Source organism: Colias croceus, chromosome 26 (assembly GCF_905220415.1).
Source record: "Colias croceus chromosome 26, ilColCroc2.1".
NCBI lineage: Eukaryota > Metazoa > Arthropoda > Insecta > Lepidoptera > Pieridae > Colias > Colias croceus.
This window is the reverse complement of record NC_059562.1, coordinates 2,155,767-2,182,573: the sequence shown is the minus strand read 5'-3', so window position 1 is coordinate 2,182,573 and position 26,807 is coordinate 2,155,767. Positions and strand designations below refer to the sequence as shown.

Below are 26,807 nucleotides of genomic sequence, written 5' to 3'. Positions count from 1 at the left end.
CTGTGGTCTGCTGCTTCTTGCTAAGCTTGCATGAGAGAAGTTTTGTTTAGTGATTGTGCAGTTATATTTGTCTGGAAAAAGATCGGTTAATAAACAGGATATACTTTCATATATTTCGTAAAAAAGCCGACAATTTTACCTTGGAACGAACGTCACCTGTGTACGGACAGTTCGATTTTTAAAATATTAAAGTGATAGTGATTTTAACATAGGTACCTCCTACTCAAATCAGGTACGTGTTTTATGAATTAAAAAATGTTTGTTTAAATGATTAATTAAAGTTCTAGGAAGTTAACTGCTTAAAATAATTGAAAACAACGATCTATAGGACCTTACATTTCAAGTACCTAGTTATGAAGTAAAAATGAATACCAAGTACGAGTGTTTTTCATGAATATGTGAATTTACATTTATAATTTATATATTATTTTACACAATATGATTTTAGTGGAAAATATATCTGTTTCTTAACTTGTCATAAATTATACGATTATTTTCCATTAATTTCGTGAAAAATAATAAAAATGCTCTAACTATTGGGTATGTAATTCTGTATGAAAACACTTAGGATACACACAAAACTTTTAGGATACATTTATTAATATTTTAGAATATTTTAAACATTTCTATACTTACTTAGGTACTGATAGAATTTATTAAAACATAAAGTAGGTAGATACTTACCACAAGTCATAACCCAGCATTTCTAGGGCTATTTTTAACTTATTATTTATTTTTACCTTTGCAGAAATAAAACTAATAATCCCAAGTAAGTTTTACTTGTTTTATACTCAACTGAATATAGGTAACAATTACATTGGCTTAGAATAAGAATAGAATTAAATAATTGGAATAGAATAAGAATGGAATATAAATAAATAATTTATTAGGCACATCAAATTAGTACCACCACAGAAAAAAAATAACAATATGCACTCTAGACTATAAAAATTAAAAAACTAAGAATTTAATAGCACATTATACAGATACAACTTCATACAAACATTCGAAATAAATCACGCACACAAGAAAGCAAGTTTAAGAGAATCGTAAGGGTATGACAATTGACAGATACAAGAATACCCTTACAATTCTCGTTAACACGATGCTTGCGTGTGTGAGCCATTTTGAATGTGTTGTATGGAGATTCCCTACTGGTTGTATTTGTATATTGTGATAATATTCATATTTGTGTAGTGACTGTCGACCTAAAAGGTAAGGCCACTCAGCCTATGCTATGCCGATATGCTGCATTAGCTATCAAAATTACCATCCTGATTCGATACATTGGGGTTCTTTTTCATGCAATAGTAGTTTCAGATAATATTTAATTGTTAGCAATATGGTAAATACAGAATCAAAATAAATAAAATTTGTACAGGACTTGGTTATTCAAGTTTCTTCGCTACAATTCAATGTTTTTATTACTTTAAATAATTTGGTTAATTGGAATATAATTGGAATACCTAGTGTAAACATAAGTGTATGTCAATGTATGGAAAAAATTTTAACTTGAAATCCCTTATGTTGCTTGAAAGAGATCACTCATAATCATAAGTGATAAGGCCACATTTTCTTTTAAAATTAGTTTGGTATGGTTTTATAAGCAGCACAATAAAGTGTATAAATAAATTAATTGTGCGATAAATTAATCTCTTAATTAAACCTAAACTCCACTAAGGCATATTATTTTTTATTTAATTAAAGTGAATTTTTGACCGACTTCAAAAAAAGCAGTAAATTCTCAATTCAGCCAGTATGTATTTTTGATCATAAGTTTCAAGGTGCCCTGTACAGGGTGCATATTATGTAGAGCAGAAAAGTACAGTCTATAAATATATAAAAATGAAACCCGTTTTCCTTGGTCACGGCATCACGAGTGAACGGGTGGACCGATTTCGATAATTTTTTTTTTTATAATATTCCTTGAAGTACGAATATTGTTCTTATGGAAAGAAAACATAAACATGTACCACGGGCGAAGCCGGGGCGGACTGCTAGTTCTAAATAAAATAACATTTTGTGCCAAGTTAAGACCAATCTAAGTATTGCCTAGTTTTTGTTACCTACTTATAGGATTTTAGAAACTGGGATGAATTATGTGAATTAAAAATTTCTGCTTCATTCAACAAAAATACAAATTGACTCACCACATTTACATAGTTCTATTTATTTTTTATCTTATCCCATATTATGTAATAAAGAAATAACTGTTCCTGTCACAATCACAATTCTCAACGTTTTAAATTTTTCTTTTTTATTGAGTTTCTTCTAAAAAATTAATAAAGCATTAATTAAGAAGCACAACTTTTTGTATAATAATTGAATTTTAAATTAATAATAGTTATTTTTATTTAAAATGATAATTAATGTTTCTAATAGCTCTTTTGGTAAATTAAAAATTTTGACCCTTTACAAATTATCAGAGCAAGTTTTCAATAATCAGTAATAACTACAATTTTCTTGTGTGTTATGGATTTTTGTTACATATTTTATTAGATATCATTTAATTAAATTTAAGTTTGTAAATTCATGTAGGTACTTTCTAATTGCTATTAACTAACTATAAGACATCTCTTCTTTTACATTCTTTGTACATATCCGATATTAATGTTAGAGATAGACATAAACAAGCAAGTACCTAACATGAGGATTAATTATTATTTAATTTTTCCCATCCGTTAAAATATAACACGATAATATTAAAATGTCACCTTTAAACTGTCAAATACGGACATTTGAAATACGTTTAGTAATGGTAGTTTATTACGTTATTCGACGAATAAGTTTTGACCAAGGATTGAAAAATCAGCCCTAAAATAAATATTTAGCAGTCAGCCAATTTTATGTTCTTTTCCAATCAGAATAAGGCTAAAACTATATTTAAATCAATTGAGCTCCAACTGTTCAGTTATAGTTTCAATAAAATAAACAATATCATTTGGCCGTAATTGGGACTTGGTTGATATATTTGTGTATCTTTTTTAAAAAAGGAAAGAATCAAATTAAATTGCCCAACAATTTCTCACACATTTCCTTTTAAATCATCCACTCAGTATTCCGAATATTTCGTAGATATTACAGCAAATAATGAGTAATGAGCCACACCCTTTCACCAGGCAAGATTGCAAGTGCGCTAAAGTATTGCGTCAGGCTGCGTCAGCGCCGCGCCTCTAGCGTACCGGTCTCCCATTGGTCGAACGTGGCCTTGGTCACGTATGCACTATGCATTATTTTCCGTTTGCTGGTTAAGGTGATTGCTACGATCTGTTCCCAGCCAATGTCCCGCTAGATGGCGTTGAATTCTACATTTCTAGTTTATTTGAGTTTTTGCGTAATTGGAAAAGATTAAGGTCGTAGGAATAGTCATGGCGATTACTGAATATTATATTTTATTTAAATATGTCATATCATTGCCTTAAAATCCACCCAATTCGGTAAAACCATGCGTTTTAACATCTGTCATTGCATACAGGGTCGTTTACACACACAGACGTATACAAAAATGATAAAGATTGAACTCTAGATGGCGTGAATGTAAAACAAGTTTGGCGTGTATGTATTTGAGTAGTTAGTAGCATATTATATTCTGAATTTCTGATCCATGCCTATTCACTCAAAACTACCTAATAACACTAATGATTTGTAACAGTAAATTATTTCAATAGGTAGGTATTTGAACATTTCCCAACAAGACGTAAGAATAATTATTCGTAGGTATACAAGATACAATAACAAATCTAATACACTATTTATTATTTTATTATTTACTAGCGGTCCGCCCCGGCTTCGCCCGTGGTACATGTTTACGTTTTCTCTCCATAAGAAGTAAGAACCATCCTCGTACTTCAAGGAATATAATAAAAAAAGAATTATCGAAATCGGTTCAGCCGTTCTCGAGTTATGCGCTTACCAACACATTTTGCGATTCATTTTTATATTAGACTAGCGGTCCGCCCCGGCTTCGCCCGTGGTACATGTTTACGTTTTCTCTACATAAGAACCATCCTCGTACTTCAAGGAATATAATAAAAAAAGAATTATCGAAATCAGTTCAGCCGTTCTCGAGTTATGCGCTTACCAACACATTTTGCGATTCATTTATATATATATATAAGATTATGTGAAAATAACCAGGAAGGTGAAAAACATATTTACGAAAACATAGTAACATATTATGGCTGTCGCTACAATAATTATATTTCAATTTTATCTTTTTATACCTAGTAGAACTGGCCGACGAATAAAAAAAATCGTATTAGAATACAATATATTACGGAACAAAAAAAGGATTGTAACTGAATTAGGTAGGTATGTTTGTTTCTGGGCGCACCGTTTTCGACGACGCGACGCGACGCGCGACGTAAGCGTATAGGTATAGGTACCTACTTTGCTAAAACAAACTAATAAAATTGTGTGTCTGTCTGAAAATTCGGAAAAGCATATTTTGCAAGTTTGTGATTACTTTGATAGTTTACCGATTTATAATAATTGTAATTGTAATTGTATAATATATAATTTGCAATGTGGTGAAATTTCATAAAAATCACGGGCCAATTTTTTGTTTTGAATCCCACCGAAAATATAATTGCGTTATTAGAATAATTAATTACTATACCTACCCACGATCAATTATTACAATATAGTCTCAAATGCATACTAGAGAAATATTGCAATTTGATTCAATTAAAATGCATAGCATACAAAAATAAATTCACAACACAAGAAATTCCGCGCGCAAATCATAGCGCGTGTCAATGAAATCAAGAATGTTTTATATCAAGCCGACGCGGACGAGCGACGACGCGACGCCGAACAAAAGTACCTACGACGGACGACCACGCTTCGAGTTGCCAAACACACAGCCAAACAACAATAATGAGTAATAAATTGTTTACAAAAAAAACAAGTTTTCCATTTTTCTGTATGAGTAGACAGAACTTCAAAACGCCACCTGCTACGGTTTATATTATGAACGATGGTTATAAAAATAAAAGTTATATTTGTTGGTGTAAACTATTTTATTGATCAATAATTTTGGAATTTAAAACTGTCAACATTGATTACAATAAAACGCAGTTTTATTTTATTACACTATTGTTTTTAAAGTGAAACTTTTATTACATCGTCTCAAACTTTTTGGTCTGTGTAGCGCATGTCGCGTGTATCGCGGCTGCCGAGTAGGTATACCTACTCGGCACGCGACATGCGCTACACAAAGCAGTGTTCGGAACCGTTCGAACAGTTTCACTTTTACCGTGGTTTCATAAAACCACACAACATTTTTTTTATCAAAACATGTATTTGAAGTACCATATAATATTATGCTGATCCAAGCATTTTCACTCAAAACTAATATCACTAATGATTTGTAAAAGTAAATTATTTCAATATACATTTCATAACCAACAAGTAAGAATAATTATTATTATTCCTACCTACAACAACAAACCTAAAACACTATTTACTATGGGAAAATAACCAGGAAGGTGAAAAACACTATATTATTATTTACGATTTCGACGCACTCGACTTTTAGTAAAATATAGTAGGTAAACATAATATTATGGTTTTGATTTTTGCTACTAGTATAAGAAAACTGCGTGTTCAAACTACTTGTTTGTCTGTCTGAAAATTCGGAAGTACTTTGGTAGTTTACCGATTTATAATAATATTGTATATATCGTTGTTTAAAAAATATTCAAACACAATAAAATATGATATACTGATTTATCACTGGTTTCAGTGATGAACTGATGAGTCAATGTTAGCCACTATACTTTCGTCATACGTGTGTATGATTGATGTGATTTGCAACGTGGTGATATTTCAGAAAAATCACGGGTCAAATTGTCCCACCGAAAATATAACTGCGTTATAAGAATAACTATACCTACGATAAATTATACATAATACAATATAGTCTCAAATGCATACTAGTGAAATATTTTATTTAAATCAATAAAATAAAATAAAAAATAATAATAATACAAAAATAAATTCACAACACAAGAAAATCCGCGCGCAAATCATAGCGCGTGACAATGAAATCAAGAACTTTCGAGCCGACGCGACGCGGACGACGAAGGAGCCTAACAAAAGTACCTACAATCATAGGCGGCTCGTGACAAAATTGTATGGCCGTGTTCACTTGAAATAAAACAACGAAAATAGGTACCTACAATAGCGTTAGCAGTACAAAAAAAATGAGAACCACATTATAAATGTCTATTTAATATTTATACACTAAAAATTATAGAGTATTTCAAAACGAATTCAATTATTATTTAGCAATAATTAGAAAATCCCCGAATTTGCATTCGTGATCGTATTCATAGTGTTTGTCTACACTAATATTATAAAGAGGAAAACTTTGTTTGTTTGTTTGATTGTAATGAATAGGCTCATAAACTACTGGACATTTTACCAATGTTTGCAAGTTTGTGATTACTTTGATAGTTTACCGATTTATAATAATTGTATACTTATATCATTGTTTAAAAATATTCAAACACAATAATATGATATAGGTACTGATTTATCACTGGTTTCAGTGATGAACTGATGAGTCAATGTTAGCCACAATACTAATCACTTTCGTCATACATGTGTATGAACTATGATTGATGTGATTTGCAATGTGGTGAAATTTCATAAAAATCACGGGCCAATTTTTTGTTTTGAATCCCACCGAAAATACATATATTACTAATTGCGTTATTAGAATAATTAATTACTATACCCACGATCAATTATTACAATTTACAATATAGTCTCAAATGCATACTAGAGAAACATTGCAATTTGAATCAATTAAAATGCTTAACATACAAAAATAAATTCACAACACAAGAAATTCCGCGCGCAAATCATAGCGCGTTTCAATGAAATCAAGAATGTAATTTATATCAAGCCGACGACGACGCCGAACTAAATTAGTACCTACAGTACCATTTACCTTCAGTGTACAATACAGTTTACAGACCTACGACGGACGAACAATAATGAGTAATAAATTGTTTACAAAAAAAAACATAGTTTCTAAGGTCATTAACTCATTAGTTTTATTTTATTTTATTGTTATTTTCTTTGAACGATTGGAAATGAAATTACTCAATTTTTACACAGAACTTTGATTTATTAGAATTATGCTCATTATGTATAAGATAACGAACGCGAATGCACGACATCTAGCGCGTCTTATGTCTAAACATCGCCTTTCGTTTAGACATTGACGCGCTAGATCTGTAATAAGTATATAGTCTATGCGCTAGATGTCGTGCTTTATGTCGTGTTTCGCTTGGCAAAAGTCACGCACACTACTGTAGAAGTGTCAAATTTTTCCGGTATTTTACTGTTGTTTTTCTAAGTAAATATTGTAAATTATTGATTAAAAAGGTCGAACGCGCACACATTTCATTATAGAGAAGTGATAAAATGATTAGTTTTAAAGAAATAGTGTCTGTGTTAAGAACGCGACTAAAGTCAAATCACCAATCAACATTTAGTTGATACGTGTAATATTCAAGACCAAATATAAAAAATAAAATATATGTAAAACTTGATGATATTTTCGATTATCCTGTTTGATCAAAAACATAAAATATTGAAATTGACTCGATAGAAATAATTCACGAAGTTACCTCTAAATTTCACACTTTGACGTTTTTTACTTGACATGGTTATGCCTATTATGTTATTTTTTTCATAAACAATTATATTGAAACATTTGTGAGAACTTTGTTATACCACTTTTGTCTAATTACTTTTAGTTTTGATTTAATCACGATAAAACACTTTTGGCGCTTACTATATTTTTAATTACGCAAGAAATCATCTTGCATCGCACGTTCTAGGAGCTTCAAACATAATTCTATTTCATACATCAGACGCTATCGCTCCGTTGAGACGAGTAGACCATGCTCAAATTGCTGTGCCGCGCGCCGATTTTTTAATAATATTGTTTTAATATTGTTTTTTTGAAAATGGTAAACAACAAAAGAAAATTGAAACTTCAGAGACGAGAACTAAAAGAGATTCGTATTTACATGATATCTAACTAATTTTCGAAGATAAGTATAGTATTGTAATCATATTAATAAATATTAAATACCTAATTATTATTTATAACAAATAATAATAATTATTATTTATTAATAATTAATATGTATTAATAAAAAATACGACTTTCGATTCATTTCAGAAACTTTATGCAGGTGAGTTTAGATATTACATATATATATGTAATATCTAATCACACTCACACGAATTTATGCAAATGCATAAATTCGTTTCCGTGGGCTGAGTATTGACGCGACGATCTTAGGTATACAAACATATATATAGGTATATATTATATGGATACAAATATTTCATTCATAGTGTTACATCAATAAAATCAAGAAAGATTTATATGTACCTAGTATATTTTTTTATTAATTACTTATTACCATTACTACTATGATTACCTACTACCTATTTATAGATTCCTATGGTTGTTCCAGTAAATAACGTAAATAGGTTGTGAATAGTAGGTATATATAATATAATATATTCACAATCTGTATTATAATAATCACTGGTGCAGTGAACTCCCATAAATAATTATAATCCATACTATAATATTATAAATGCGAAAGTAACTCTGTCTGTCTGTCTGTTACTCAATCACGTCTAAACTACTGAACCAATTTGCATGAAATTTGGTATGGAGATATTTTGATACCCGAGAAAGGACATAGGCTACCTTTTATTGCGAAATACATATGTACCACGGGCGAAGCCGGGGCGGACCTCTAGTAAATTATAAAGTTATACCTGCTCATTATTTGAAATCTATCGTAAAATTAAATAAAATAAGTAACTTTACTCGTCTAAATATTTGTATATATAAAAATGAAACCCGTTTCGCGTTGTCACGGTATCACGTGTCAACGGCTGAACCGATTTCGATAATTCTTTTTTTATTGTATCCCTTGAAGGATGAAGGATGGTTCTCATGTAGAGAAAACGTAAAAATGTACGGGCGAAGCCGGGGCGGACCGCTAGTTACAAATAAAATACATATATCATTCATAAGTAACACGCGAAACGGAGCGCTCTCGATTGCGCTCATATGAAACAACATTCAGTACAATGCCTACATACGAAATCCAATAAGAGAAATTTCGCGACAGTCCTGCGCGTGAATCAAAAGATGGAATATCCATTTTTGGAGCGCCGGTTTCAAGCGACGGTGATAGCAGCAATTGCGCGCGACGCGACGGCGACCTTGCTACTCCTATATTATAAACAAACACTATGAATAGGGTTGCCAACTTTTTTTACAAGAAATAAAGTACGTATATTCATTATTCAGGTCTCTCTCTCTCTCTTGTCGGTCCCTCATGTCTGAGGATCGTGGTCAGCATCAGGGTTGCATCTGGAGCGGATGATTTGCCTCCACCGGTCTCTGTCCATGGCGTCTCTTACGACCGTGTAAAAAAAAATATTAAACAGTATTTATTGTAGTGTGTGCCCTCTGACTAAATAAAAAAAAATTGTGAGCGTCTAAATGTAACACATTATATCTGTCTATATTATGTGTCTGCACTTTGATGCTGAAAACAGTCTTTTGTATAAATACTTTTTATTTGTTAAACAGTAAAAAGTATAATTTAGTGAAAAACAGTAGAATACTGTTTGGCAACCCTAAGTATGAATACACTCGCGAATGCAAATTTGGGGATTTTCTAATTTTGCTAAATTTTTGCGTTTGTAGTAGTGTATGGTCAGCAAATAAAAAAAACAACATTTTATTTTTAGTTTTTATTATATATACAGGGTTACTTGTAAAACACCAGCAACCTCGCAGGACAAGATACCTTACATCATAAGTAACAACATTAATAATTGTTCTACGACTTTTGATATTTTGTTAGATTTTATTTTCATAAAAAAATAAATGTTCATTTCATTTTCCGTTTGAATATTATAAACTCTACGCGCATCACAAAAATTACGTAAACAAGAAGCGAACGGGAGGGGAAAGGGGGCGTCGCGTCGCGGTTGTCCTTTCGATGATGAGTAGAACATAGACTTACAAACGTTAGGAGAGTACAATAAAAGCTTAAAAAATCATTTAAAAATAATTTATTGCGTTATGCCAAAAGTCGTAGAACAAATGTTACTTATGATGTTAGCTATCTTGTCCTGCGAGGTTGCCGGTGTTTTACAAATAACCCTGTATATGGGATTTTAAATTAAACTATATGTGTTTCTCCTCTGAAAAAGATGAAACTTTATTTTAATATTTGCACATTTAACATACGTATAACTTTTACATTAACAATTAACAATATAAAGTTACAACACTTACACACAAATTAAACACTTCAACAAATATTATAACAATAATAACAAATAATAACAACAATCAACAAATACAAAATTTAACAATTACGTAATAATTATAACTTTTGAATGAAATGTGTGCTTTATGTTCTAACGGTACCAAGCGACTCACGGACTGCACGTGGTACCTGCGGACAGCGTAAACTGGTTTATTCTGGTTTTGTGCGTGTTTCCACTTTCAACTATCAAGTGACGATTTATTTATTTGTTTTGTTTCGTAATTATTATGGTCAAATATTAATAACGAAACAAATTATTATGGACACGATATTTTATTGTTTCACGGTAGTCGTTTTGTCGTTTGCTCAAGAACGTGAAATTGAATGATAATTATTTTTTTTTTATAAAGTCAAAACCATTTTCTTTCAAATAAAAACTTGTTTTTATTGAAAACAAAAATCAGAGTGTTGCTAGGAATAAGTATAAAATTAAATAGTAATGTAAGGATATCGAAACATTTTTGTATAGGCCTGAACGTTATAGTGGAAACGCGCTCTAAGATCTGAGTAATATACACACCACTAGATATGCAAATATTTCTCCAAGCTAATTTACCTTGTACTAATATTATACTAATATTGTACTAATATTGTAAATGTGAAAGTAACTCTCAATCACGCCTACTGAACCAATTTGCATAAAATTTGGTATAGAGATATTTTGATACCCGAGAAAGGACATAGGATAGGTTTTATCGCGGAAATCCCACGGGAACGGGAATTATGCGGGTTTTTCTTTGACTGCGCGGGCGATGCCGCGGGCGGAAAGCTAGTATATAATAAATATAATATAAAGTATAAACACAACAATTTAACATTCATTCAAATCATACAAACAAACAGACATAAACAAACAGACAGAATTTTTTACGGATTCGTGCTCTATACTGTTTCCCTAATATCGTTTTTTTGAATATATTACATACGTATACACTTTTTTTACTGTTTTATTATATACGTATAGATTATCATCAATAATTATAAATAAAAATTAAAAAATAATAATAAATTATCATATTACATAATTTGCCATGATTTCAACTTCACTGTATACTAACTACCGAAAATACGCGTTGAACGCGCGAAGAATATTGTGTTTAATTTAGCGTCCGATGAACTTTACGTAACTACGGTGAGCCGTGTATGATGGAAGAATGATTGCGCGCGGCATGGCGCGCTAGGGCGGGGCCCATAACTTTAGAAATTCTCTGGCTTTATGCCCACTCTTAAGTGTTTAGAGGTAATCAAAAATGTATGGAGGGACGGTCGGAACATCCACCTTAAATCTGTGGTTTAACCGAGCTACTGTATTTCCTGTGGTTTTCTTATACGTCGTATTTTTTATTATATATTCCAATACTCAGGATTTTTGGTTAGTTCCGTGTATAAATGTCACTAGTAAATCAGTGTTGAATACACAATATGATAAAGAGTACATAGGTAATATTAACATATTTTACCTCGCCTAGTAATTCTTGTTAGAGGTCAGATTTTCCATTAATTATTATCGTTTGACCAAGCCATTAATATCTAAGGCCGTGCTAACAATTCTGAAATCAAAATATTTTAAAACTTTATGGAAAACGATGAATGTGTCAAATCAAGAAGTATGGATCAGCCGTTTAATATTTTCTTAAATTATATTTGTAAAATACCTTCGCAATATAAGAGAAAGTAAATCTGCTTCATCGAAAGTAATTTTAGAATATTGTTTACACTTTGTTCTTCAGAAAATTTCAAAGGTTCAATGACAGTTTAATTGGAGATCCAGACTGATATGCAGATATCCACTTCTGAATTCCTCGTAAATGCAGGCAGCATAAAATCCGTGTGAGTGAAGATACTGCTCGAAATGCAGATCTTGGCTCGGTTGCTTCAACCTTATGACTATCTAACGGGCGATTGCTATAGTCGCCATGTTTCAGGGTTTCAGAAGCCTTAATTCCCTTGATTCAATTGTTATTGAGCGTGAAATCGTTCTAATTAAAGAGCGACAAACATCGTCTCCCCTGCGTCACGCTGACCCCATCAAATTAGCGCTACTTGGCGTCATCATCAATCACGCCCGAGAACGCTGTTATCAAATATCATCCTTATCATTTGAGGTTTAAGGTAAATATTGGCATTGTCTGTGACATTGAAACCGCAAAACTCAATTGAGTCCCGCGCAAGAATAATGATATTTCAAGGCTGTTTTGTGCGTCCCAATGCATGTGACGATGGAACGATATGTAAGTAAATATTGGTTGACTCCAAATGATACGCAAAAGCAAATTGTGGTACAGAATGGTAAAGAAATAAGTGAAGATACAAAGAAGAAGCAACTGAGTTAAGGAAAAATTTCCTACTGACATTTGACTTAAATGGCAGAATGCTCGTGTCGTATATTTAGAATTATGTAAAATATTAATTTAATTCGCTTCAAATAGATGTATTTCGACTGTTATTGAATTACATATTAACTAAACGGGCATTCTGATATTATTAGAGTCAGAAATTGTAATAGTTTTAAGCCAGACGCTTTCCTCTATAAAGATCCAGAGCAGATTATTTGTATGATGATGACGATCGTTCATTTTATGGCTTCAGTCCTAACGTGAAATTGTTGATATTAAAGTCACACATTATTGTTTAATACATCATCAGTAAATGAAAATAAAGTGAAGAAAAACATCTTAGTACCAAAAATATGGACAATTTGTTGCAAATACTTTATCAGCGTGGTGTTTGATGGAGGTCCTGATTTATATCATGGCCTGTACCTCTCTGCATTGCAAATGAAACATGAGCATGAACCATTGAGCACAACAATCGTAAAAACAAATGAACTTAGAATTTCACCGTTTACTGCCTTGTTAGAGTGAAGTCTAATACTTTCCAAGCATAAGTAAACAAGTAAACAAACATTTTGCCTCCGATGAGCCGTAAACAGCAGATGTCGATTGTTTACACACACCAGAGGCACTTTCCGTTGATGAAGCAAACATCATTAATGATATCACTTAGACACTAACACAAAGACAACCAGATAATGAAAAATACAGAGGACAACGTAAAACTGTTAGACAGAGAAAATTATGTCTGGAATGCTGACCTTTAATGTGGTTACCATATTGAGAACGTATTTACATAATAGGCAAATCAGCTTTTTGTCTGGTTATCTGTTTATTTACATGTTCGCATGGAAATGTTGAGTGTTTTGTTCTAGCATGCTGACCAGTAGACACAGTAGACAGATATTACTACACTTTGATCTGTATAGTTTTATTACGTAGTAACTATTTAGTAAATTGTGCTTTACGGGACCATAACAATTAGGAAATTTTCCAATCAAATCATTTTTTGTCAGTGCAGCCATACGTAGATACGTGATGTCTCAATCACGAATTTCTTGACATTATTCGGAACATTTAGATTGATTACAACAATTATTTATGAAGACCAAGTCATAATTAATCTCAGCGACGGGCAAGACTATCTACTTGGCCCTGAAGGAAAATGGATCAATTAGTATCGTGTAGAATGTAGACCATGAGAAATTTTCGAATTAGTTTTAATCCACTACATAGGAATAGGATCTGTAGAGGTTTTTAAAGAATCCTTGTGCTTTTAGGCTTCTTTAACTCGTCATTAACAGATTTGCCACTGAAAGCTGCACGATGGAAAACAATAGTTTAGTTTGTCGTTCTCTGCTCAACTGGGCAATGGGAATCTAACATAATTAGGAATAATGGGTATACCTATATATTGTCTGCTATAAAAAGGTTTTTTTTTACTTTTAGAGCTGTATAAGAACCAGTTATAAGAAATCTTTCTGTTCGGTACTGATACCAGAAGTCTATGTAACTATTGGTAAGTGCATATAGTTAGGTATTATTTGATTTTTGCATATGCAAAATTATCCACACTTATCTCAATCTGTAGGTAGGTAATCAATTATTTTCATATTATGATATTTATGTCGATATCATCAGTGACTCATAAAAATTGTCTTATAATTTCCTACGTATATGTTTTCTTCAGAATTATATTGTGATGATTCGTAATGACTTGCATATGAGGAAAATATACTGTCGTAATCACGATTAACGAATTAATCGTTTTTTGTGTGTTTGATAAATAATCACTTTGGGGACTTTGGACTCTACACTTTAAATTCTTTCTACCCTTTATGTTTGGTTTATTCTAAAACTATAGTAATGCGGCGTTTGAGGTCTTCTCTTGTTTCATCAAATCTTAGAAATGAAGGTCCCTATATATTTTTGTTAACAATTCCACTATTTCAATTTTCAATACAAATCTAAGTACCTATGTCTTCTTTTAAATAATTCAAACACTATGAAATAATCTACTTCTACGATGTTAGAAATCTTAATACCAACAGGTAGGTCAAAAAACAAATTGCTCTATTCAAAATCTATACTAAATCTTAATATATATAAATCTCGTGTCACAATGTTTGTCCTCAATGGACTCGTAAACCACTAAACAGATTATAATAAAATTCGCACACCATGTGCAGTTCGATCCAATTTGAGAGATAGGATAGTTTAAACATGTAGGTACCACGGGCGAAGCCGGGGCGGACCACTAGTAATATTATAAAGCTGAAGAGTTTGTTTGTTTGAACGCGCTAATCTCGGGAACTACTGGTCCGATTTGAAAAATTCTTTCGGTGTTAGATAGCTCATTATCGGGGAAGGCTATAGACTTTAATATCATCACGCTACGACCAACAGGAGTAGAGCCACTTGGATGAAACCGCGCGGAGCAGCTAGTTGTTAATAAAACTGCATATTTTGTTGTAAATGCTATCAAGTAATTGTACTTTAATATCATAATACAATTACGAAGGTAAACCACTTTCACAAAATTTGGTTCATGGCTGAAATTAGGAATTGTATTGTATCAAGATTATTTAAAAATTATATACTTACTTATAGTAAAATGGAAGTTTGATACATCAATAACAATTAATTACAAATTAATGCACTTAAAATCGGAAAGAAACTAGGTACTTAATCTCTATTACAAAAAAAAATCAAGAATATAGGTAATATCTTTACCACCAGAATAGTATCGCGTCATTTATTTCATACAAAACATTCATATCTAACTCAAAATACTATTAATTATATCTCCAAAAGAGGTAAATTATCAATTTGACAGCGTCGCGTGCGCATGTGATGACGTCACGGAGGCGCGCCGGCAGCCAATCAGCGGCCAGTATTTTAGAGGCTCGCCTATCGCTACTGGTAACTGTCATGGCCGTGGCATTTCTGAGATTAAATGTCAAATCTCAAATTAAATGTTACTAAATTGAAATTATGTCGTTTTATTGGTTTCTTGATATTTGACGATTTTGATACCGCCAACTTCAATCGTGTTTAAAATACATTTCCTACTTTAGCTAATGTTTAAGTGTCAGATATTTGAATAAAGTTTCGAGTAGGATTTTTTTTTGTTTTTTGTACATAAAAACGAAATCATAGTAATTACATAGAAGTGAAATAATTAACATGCGTCAGAAACTAGGCAAAACATATCTGATGCATTAGGTAACTAAGTAATTCACATAATTAACAATATCTATATAACAAAATCTCACAGATCGGCCATATAATATTTTAATCTTAAAGAAATAGGAACAAACACTCGTGAATTACAAACCATCCATTTTAGGTTGAAAGTATAATTTTAACTGACCTCAATTCATTTATAACCAAAACGAATCGATTTATACAAATCCGTATAATTTGAAGCTATCTTTCATACTTTACCGAGCAACCTTGTAGTTGTGTTATTTTTTCTTGGTATATAGAAACAGGAATGTTTTGATAAGATTAAGTGATACCTAAAATTATTTACGTCAGCATTTAAGATTTGTTGTTTATATAGTTTCCTGTTTCTCTTTGCTTTTTGTCTTCCATTAATTATTATTTAGGCCCTAATTTTGGAAAAAAATGTGTGTGTACACACGTAAGAAGTGAAATTTCTTTATGACCATAAGGTCATGGATAGTCAGTTGCATATAGTAAATTATTTTTTGAAAAATAATTTTCAAAAAATAATTTACTATATGCAACTTTACAGAAATACGTCGAATCACGCGTGGTAGGGATAAGAAAAAGATGGCGCGTAACGAAAAAATGTTACACTAAATTTTTTCCAACCCCGATAAAGAAGTTTCACTTCAAATATAGTTGTATATAGGTCGTCTAGAGCCAACACTTTCTCACACTGGAATTAGTCCTGCTTTAAGACGTCAAATTAAACCTCGGCAGAACGATTGGGTCAGGTAGTAGCGATACAAAATGGAATTGGCACAATTTATTTATTTAGATTAGTTTCAATTTCGTTTGGTGTACGTGCATGCGTCGCGTGCGCATACGCACGTTCAAACATCGGTTTCAATTCGAAGAATTTCAAATTAAACCAAATTAACGTTAGTCATTGCTTATGTTTTTGACCTTCTTGTACTTTGTATATATGAGATGCACTTCAATTGTCATTTGAATAATTAAAGTGATAAAGATCATCATTAAAATAAATATGGAACCATAATTAAGATATTGATTGATATTAAGGAGTTTAAATTCTTTTTATACCTTTACATAACACTTTTAATTACATGCAGTGAACAAAAATATATATTTTTACGTGAATCTCTTTAAATTTGTTTCAACATTATTTAAGCCTTACGTCATTACCATGTACCATGAAAAGTAAATTTGTATAATAATTTCCTTATGTGGAAATTATTATACAAATTTACTTTTCATGATAAAGTCCTTTTCGTTGTAATTTTAATTTTAACACATTATTTTTTGCTGTATTAATTAATCAAAATATACATTTCTATGAAAACCTTTTTAATTTAACACTTGCCAACTTAACAAAGAAACTGATACATTACTGTAATTTATGAACACTCAGAAATACTTCATTTTGAAATTATTGATGATCTTGAGAATAAAGTAATTACTTACTTAAATGCCATTGTTATACGTAATACATATTATATGTATTAATGTTGATCGTGTTCAAAGTTTTCTTTAAAGAAGGAGACTTTAATATCTATAAAAAAAAAAATCAGGTACATGTTTGGACTTTGGAGCATTTTTTCGGAGTATAGCAGTATTTATGCCAGTGTAGAAACAGGACAGAGCAAATGGGTTATCTAGCGACAACTACAGACTGCAACTAACTATTGCGTCGCTTTGTTTACCTGTTATGTAACTTTTCTGGAAAAAAATAAGGTACCTATTTTTATAAAGATTTCCTGGCTGATTGGCTATTGCATTTTCTCTTAAATTTCATGAGCATTTCTAAGTGTCATCGTTTTTACCAGATAGATCAATGATCCCTATTTACTACATATTTCTTCTTAAGGAGATTTTTTAACGAAATAAAATTTTGCTATAACAGTTTGACGTAGATAACGTATTCTTGGCTTTCTTATTTAAACTGTTCAAACAAAATGATATAATACTCCATGTGATGATTCTAATAATAACGTCATCAATGTGAGTTTATATATTTGCCGTCTATTTGAGTAGGTACCTACCACTCAAACTATCATATTAAAAGGCCTGCCCCAACATAAATAAACAGCTGCTTTGTAGACATTGACCTATTCTTACGTTGTAGATCTATAGTGATAAATAAATATACTGTGCATTTAGTTTCTAGAACTTGTTATTGTTGAATTTGAAAATATCCTGTCTTGGTCCTTTCTAACCTCTTTTAGAGGACTCTTCTTGAATCAAAGCCCGGTAAAACACAAAAATAGCGTTCGAGAAAAAACTTTCTTGAATTCCGTGACATCGTTTGTGATGTGTGAGAGAGATATCAATAGAAGTTTTTAGGAAGACTTAACAAGTAACTGCGTTAAAAACAACCGACTTCAAACTTGCACTTGCAACATTTACAAATACAGACAAAAATGCTCATAAAATAAAAACTAATGGGCCTATCCGAATAAAATTTTTATGCGACCAATTCGACACCATCCCGCATCGAACAAAAAAGAATCACGTAAACCTCGGAGTAATCGGTGTACATACATAAAAAAAAAACATACCGACCGAATTGATAACCTCCTCCTTTTTTTTGAAGTCGGTTAAAAATACGTTCTATCCTAAATATTGTGCTTGACATAGGTATAAATTCTAGTTTTACTTTTGATTCTACTCCAGTAGAGGGACACAAAAACTGATTGAATTTATTCTCAAGAACAGCGTTGTATTATATTTGTTTACAAATTATTAAATTGATAATCTTTTTACCTACTGTTTTAATTACAACACCATAAATAAAATTAAATAATAGACCAAGATAATAAAATTAATCTTCTTCAAAATTCTTACGGTCTGCAGTTCTGCACATTATTTTCCATTCCACTTTTTATTGCTTTGAATGCATTGTTGATCCAACGTCTTGCCAAATCTAATTCAGTCACATCAAATTTATATAATGTAGACGATTATCTAACATTCCTGAGTATATTTTTGCAATATATGTTACATATTATAAGAAGCATGTAATATTATTACGAGACTAGGTGTCTGAACATTTACCCAAAACATTGTAGGCATCTTGGAATTAAACTGTTTCGAAAATTGTACCTACCTATTTTCAAAAATTATGTAGGTTTCAAATTTGCAGTATATTTTTGTAAGCGGCAACGCGGATCACACTTTGACTGGGCACCTTCTGATAGGTAGGTATAGTGAATAATAGTGTGTACTGTGTCTGTATATACCTAGGTATCGGTAGACTTGATAAATTGTAGTCGTTCAATTTTCGTTAGACATTAATAGTTATCGATTTACTATCTCAACTTATTTGTTACTTACTTATTACCCTGCAGACCAATATCCATATCCGAAGCAAGAAACTTCAATACCTTTTTAATATGTATTTATTGATGACCTATAATTATTATTGATCATCATCATCAGCCCATATACGTTCCCACTGCTGGGACACGGGCCTCCTATGAGGGTACAGGCCATAATCCACCGCGCTGGCCAAGTGCGTATTGGCGGATGACACATGTCGTCGAACTTTTTTAATTCTTCGACATGTCGCTTTCCTCACGATGTTTTCCTTCACCGTTCGAGCAGTGGTGATGTTACAACATGCGCAGATAAATTGAAAAATCAATTTAATTCCTGCGCGCTCGCCTGGTCTCGAACCCCGGACTTATCGATTCGAAGTCCGAGGTCTCACCACTGAGCCACCACTGCTCTATTATTGATCATTAAGCATCTATAAAGTCTGCATCGTCTATAAAGTCTGTTATGCTTATTTATACTGTTACTATACAGAGATTTTCTTCAGAGCTATAGAATTCTCACCGTAATAAGGTCTCTACCACATCGTACGAGGTAGAATCAACCAATCAGAGCGCAGTGCGCAGACGCACCTACTGACAGTTCGCTATCTTGAAGCACTTTATCGCTAAAACTAAAGGATTTGTTATAGAAGATAATTTTATTGTTTAGTGGAAATTAATTTTAGGGTGAATTCAAATATTTAAAAATTATGATGCTGCATTTGCAGTTTTATTTGGATATCCAGTAGTTCTTATTAATCTTAATAACTTATACATGTACCTAGACTTCAGAACGTTAAACTCTCATTTGACATTTTTTTAGGTACTTTTGACTGTAATGTGTAGGTTCAATTTTTACTTTCAATTCATTTTATCCTATTACAACATTATGATATTCTTACAATTTAGTACATCAACCACATATAATATCTTGGATAGTATAATGCTATCTTTTACTCATTATTTGTTACCATAATATCTCTCCCAGTCAGCCTTTATTTTATTAACCGACTTCAAAAAAAAGGAGGAGGTTATCAATTCGGCCGGTATGTTTTTTTTTTTATGTATGTAGTATGTACACCGATTACTCCGAGGTTTCTGAACCGATTTACGTGATTCTTTTTTTGTTCGATGCGGGATGGTGTCGAATTGGTCCCATAAAAATTTTATTCGGATAGGCCCAGTAGTTTTTATTTTATGAGCATTTTTGTCTGTATTTGTAAATGTTGCAAGTGCAAGTTTGAAGTCGGTTGTTTTTAACGCAGTTATCACTTGTTATTACTAGCTAACATTTTCTTGGTTTATAAGAATTGCACATATTAGCATAAAGTAAATTTGACAATACAACTATGTAATATTCAGCAAGAAACAATTCTTACTTAATTATAATAAACAATTTCTATAAATAGTGCTTTACAATCTGCATTTGTCAGCGCTTCATTGTCAGATACATGTCCGATACCAATCACATGTGATTATGCGAATCATGTTTAATTATCAGATAGTTATCGTTATGCACACAATTTATAATCGTGTACATATAACATATGCCTTACTTCATGATATCTAAAATAAGCATTGATTTTCTTCCCGTAACGATAAAAAAAATTATATTACCTACATGTCTTTAGGTATGGTATGACCGAAAGGACCAAATGTAAGGATATTATTTATTTTATTGGCAATAAAAGAGATGCGTAGAAAATTCAAACAAGAACACGATTAAATGAAACTTGTTAACAATATACTTATTTAGTGTTTATGTCGAAAACTTACTAAATAATAACTTCATCTAAACATGAAAAAAATTATAACAATTGGATAAATTTCTGAAGAATTCAAAGAGCTTATTATATCGTAATAGTAACTATGATATATAAAAAAGCTAGATACGTTACCCGCTCTCTATTTTGGCAAGAAAAAACTCAGGTAAGTGCCCGAGTTTCATTTAGTCACGCACCATTCAGCGTCGTGGCTGGACGTTCTTTTTGTATTTTAATCGGCAGTTGTTATTACGAAGTACATGAGTGAGACATGTATTATGTCTCGTGCGTGAGAGTGAAAGAGAGAACAACTGTATTGGTGATAATGCGTTAGTAAGTAGGTATGTATTAATTACGCTGTTTTTTAGTGCAATGATGTTGGCGTATGCCGCGTCTACTAGTATAATAGTCATTGAATAGTAATGCATAATCATCATCAATCATCATCTATGCTAAAATTACGCCTAACTTTATAATAATAAAAATAACGATGACACATCCATAATTTGAAGTGAAGCATTTTTCAGTAAATTAATTATCAGTGTATCCGAGATGAACAAAAATAATATTCGCAGTTTTCGCAAAACGTGTCTCGCCAACTCACTCAGGTACGCACGTGACATCTCAGCGTATAAAATCGTTTCATAATTAACATATCAACTTGATAAAGTTTATAATCATAGATGAAGATTATCATCGTCTTTAGTTGGGTAATAAAAATTTCCTACATAGCCTTTTTTCTATCTAGATTTCTGGATTACGTAATATTTAAAGTTTTTGGTTGGGAATTGCGTGATTAATTATTTAGTAACTGTAATATTGTACATGAATTGATCGTCCTTAAAATGTCCTTCCAATGCCTTGACGATATAACATTTGTTACTGATGTTAAATCAGAGGACAATCAATTAAAATTTGATGGTAAAGGTAAAAGAAATGTTGACATATTTGAGCTTTAACTGACATATTGTAATTATTCTTTAGATATAAAAAAAAACCCTTTGAATTTAATTGTGAACTTTAAAACATGTCCTCGTGCTAAGACTGATATTGGAAGTATAATTCTTATAATCAGTCTATCAAATTAATCACTACGTACGATAGTGACTTGTACAGTAAGATTTTTGCAAAGACGTCCTTGTCGTGTTTCAAAAGCCATTTAACTCAAGCGGACGCAATCGACAATGCGTCATTAACGTTGACGAGCACACATACAAAAACGTGTACGTACAGTACTTTCATCCAATGGACTGTCCATGTGTGCGCTTGTAATAAAGACTACGCTACGCGATCCGAAACATTTTTCAGTCAGTTGTTATTGGAACGTCGAAGGCGGAAGATGCGTCCGTGATTCGGTATCGCGCTCGTAAATTAATTGTGCAGTGTCGTGTTCGGATTAACATAGAATTAGTTTTACTAGGTGAGTTCTATTGTGCAACGTATTCACATTGATCTTGATTCGCTTCAGGCATTGAAAGTCCGAAAATAATTTTGGCACTTCTTGCCGTACTCTACCTTGAACGGATTGACGTTTGTACACTCATTGAAAAGTAACTATTATTTTTGCAAATATTTTCGTGATCTTGCTCCACTTGTTGCCGAACTTCTGTCACGTGAAACACAGTGCATTTTGATTTAATCTAAAGATAATTTACACAACTTTATTCAAGGAATTGAATTCATTATTTACAATGTTTTATTGCACTTATAAAAGGTCACTGAAACGTGTTGACTTGTAAATTGTACTCGATTCCTTTGCAAGTTGAAGACGAGGAATTAATTCATCAAATTAATTGCTGCGCATTGCTCTAAATTCAATTGTAGGTATTTGTATTTCCTGTTTTGCTTTATCCCTACCTCTACGTATATATTAACAAATATAAGCAAATACTCATATATCGTATTTTAAATCATAAATCATCTAGTTACAGGTGTTAAATAAGCTGTAACTTGGCCATTAAACATTGCATTGAAAATGTCTAGCTAATGTAGCTATGTTAAATATTTAAAATGGCAGTCATTTATCTCCGCACAGATTTGCTACTGACCTTTTGGATTTTTCAAAGTCGTCTCTACTCCAAAAAACACTATCAGAACCACGTTTGATTTCATTATTGATTCAAACTAACCTGTTCTTTTGATTTGTCCTATTATTTCTGTACAATACTCCATAGCTTATTTTTTTTTCTTTAGGTATATTAAATATTACTTAAGGAACTTCTAATTTTCTCCATAATAAAGTCAACATAAGAAAACCCACTATTGTGCAATATAAACATATTCTCATAATAAAACTATCTATATAAATACATCGAGTACATATAGTGTACAAGTCATTAAAACACCTTTATGCGAATATGCAAATTGATTCGTTGTAGCTTCATTATTTTCCATTATTTTTATTTTCAATACTGATAAGAGCATAGTAACAATTATTTGAATGTTAACCCCATTTTATTAATCATTCTTCTATTTACAATCAAAAAGAAGCCTTAAAAAAGGCAAATAAAAACAATACAAGAATGAATCAAAATGATTGGAAGACGAGCAGCATTTGTTGCTAGTTCAAGAGGCCATATCAATCCCATTAATCAAATAAAAATCAGCTCTATTATTGTTTATGAATATGTAACGAGCCTTAAAATAAACAAAGATCACGTGTTTAACCTATACAATTCAATAGGAGTTCTAAATCTCAATATTTTTAAGATACTTAACAAAGATTGCCACTTTTAGCAAAAACCACATGGGATTATATGCCCTTTTCTATATTTACCTACATCACGGAGATCATTAGATCTCATCAAAGGATTACGTACCTTTAACCAAGATTTCTCTCTAGCAATGCCTTCAGATATCGAAGATATATTATTAAAAATGATAAAAGTTGGCTATACTGGTCCTTCAAGTCAAATACAGATTTCTAGGGCAAAAAGACGAATTAAAGAGACAGGGGTCAGTAAGAAATACCAGTCTATATAACTGCTATGCCAATAAAAATGAATACCGAAGGCATAGATAGTCTAGCTGTAAATTGATGGCCTTAATTACGTAACAATCAGTCGTATTACCTTCTTGTGTCTCGCAAATTATAATATGTGGCAATTCAAATTGATTGCAATAAAACTTATGTAAAGTAAAAACTTGTTACTATACACGTATAATATTTTAACGTATACATAACATTTATTTATGTAATGGTGACAGCTCAATATAAAATGGTAAAGATCTTTTAATTTAAACATTCATTGTGAGATTAAGTAATGGAAAAATATTATTAAACGAAGAAAAACTACATCATTATGTAATTGAACGAGAAAGGAAAGACGAAATAGCCTGTCAATAAGAACTGAATCTTTAGAGTCTATCCCAACAAACGATGACGTCATATAAAGCAACATGGCGGGACCACAAGCAGATTGACCCGATCGCGATGGAGGAAGTTAAACCGGTCCCTATTCCAATGAACTAGAAACGAGCCAACCAGCTGATGTTATCACTTATCACTGCGACAATAATGTTTATTCAGACGAGCAAATAACGATAGCGATGTGAATGAAGTTAACTAGTGAAACATTAGATGTAAATCCTGTCATAATGGCTATTTAGTTTGAATATTGAAATGTACATATTAAAGACAATTGAGATGATTTGGTTGGGTTCAATCCTAGTAATATAAGTTCTTTTCTTTTTCACTATACTTTTAAATGATTGGAATGATAAGATTCTGATGGAAATTGGGTTTTTCTTCTACGAGCATTTGATTATGTTAGCATTAAGGTTTATCACGTCTCTGCCTATGCTTTTTGACGAAATGTCTACACCATATAGTATACCTGTCTATTACTTTGGGCAAAATATCTATGCAAGAAAGTATTCAAGTCTATCCATTTAAAATCAAGTACAATATATTTAGGTTGGTGTATTGGAGGCGGCGGATCATAGGAGTATTTCCATCATTGCAGCCAAGTGTCTAACCCTCGAATTAAAGTGCTACATTATTCATTAGCTCCTTGTGACTTTCCGTCTTCTGTTATCTTACGAATTATCTAATCGTTAAATTTGATCGATTGTGCACGTCTTGAAGGTGTCTGATGACTTAATATTTTGCGACTAAAATTTCCGACAAATACGTGCTCTATACACCGGTTGCTAATGTCATGCATTGTAAAAACTTGTTACACTAATAATTACAATACAGGAAATGGATAGATTGCTCAACTTTTATACATATTTATTCATTAAAAAGATTTCATATAATGAATGAATGAATGAATGAATGAATGAATGAATGAATGAATGAATGAATGAATGAATGAGAACTTTATTGTACACACCAAATTACAGACATTACATAAAAAAGAATACACATAAATTGCACAATGGGCGACCTTATGGCTACAGAGCCATCTCTTCCAGGTAACCCAACCAAGGAAAGAAATGACAAAAACAACGAATACAGGTAGGTGGTGTATACTGAAGCACTGAAGCAATAAATACATAAAAATAAATAAAATATAGTAACTATACATTTTGCGACATTAATAAATGTATACAATATAAATATATACATAATAATAATTATAACAAATAAATACAGATAAGGGAAAGTACATAAATATATAAGGTCATCACTTAATTAAAGAGATGTAGTGATTAAAAAGCAAGTTTTTGAAAGCATCGATGGATCTCGCTTTGCGTATAGCTATTGGTAAGTCATTCCATAGTCTAATAGCCTTCACTGTAAATGAGAAATTGAAAAATTTAGTTTTATGTGTGGGTACATTAAGGAGATAAGTATCACTGGATCTCAGATTTAATCCGTGATTACTTGCGTACTCAAAGTTGTTTTTTAAGTAGGGTGGGGTTCTGGGATCGAATAATATTCCGTACAACAGATGCAGCACATGAGCATCCCGGCGATATCTGATAGGTAGCCATTTCAACCTGCGACGATAAGCAGAGACATGGTCATACTTACGCAACCCGAAGATAAAACGGATGCATAAGTTCTGAAATCGCTCAAGCTTATCAAGCTGGATTCCAGCTAGGTCACAGAAACTGACATCAGCGTAGTCGAGGATGGGAAGAAGGAGTGATTGCGCTAACAAAATTTTGGTCGGAATCGGAAGAAAATTTCGTAATCGCTTAAGGGAGTGGTATGCCGCAAATAACTTTTTACTAACATGTTTCATGTGCTCATGCCAGGAAAGTGTAGAGTCTATATGGACACCTAGGTTTTTAACAGACTGACTGAAAGGGATTTTAGTGTCGTCAACGTAAACGGATGGTAAATTATCCCATACAATTTTTGACTTAAACTGCGGACTTCCAATAATAATAGTCTGCGTTTTGTGGGGATTAATTTTAAGGCCATACAGCTTGCTCCACCTAACGATATAATCGAGATCAGTATTAGTTGAGTGAATGGCTGCAGGCAAATCCGACAAAGAAGAATGTATATAAATCTGGAGATCATCAGCATACATGTGGTACCGGGATGAAATGTTGCTCGTAATGGAGTTTATGAAAAGTGAGAAAAGAAGAGGAGAGAGGACACCACCTTGTGGTACACCTGCAGTCAGATAACTCCAGGATGAGATGGACTCGTCTAGCTTTATCCTCTGCCGGCGACCATGCAAAAAGCTACGAAACCACTCTAACACCGACGCAGATATGTTGATAGAACGCAGCACACTCAAAAGTACGTCATAGTCAATACAATTAAATGCATTACTAAAATCTAGCAATGTTAGTATCGTGAGCTGCTTATTATCCATTTTGTTAAATATGTATTATAATTATATAATACAT

The 26,807-nt window shown here is 32.1% G+C and overlaps 1 protein-coding gene across 5 annotated transcripts in view; it reads left to right on the top strand.

Moving 5' to 3' along the window:
• Positions 1-26,807, top strand: part of LOC123703549 (trehalase-like) — a 65,441-nt gene continuing 38,634 nt past the window's right edge. For 3 of the 5 annotated variants that reach the window (XM_045651613.1, XM_045651609.1, XM_045651615.1), the window contains exon 1: positions 1-232. The gene's annotated coding sequence lies outside the window, so the exon portion shown is untranslated. Of the gene's footprint in view, positions 233-22,279; positions 22,414-26,807 lie in introns of those variants that run through there. The other 2 variants (XM_045651614.1, XM_045651611.1) reach the window with 2 other exon arrangements.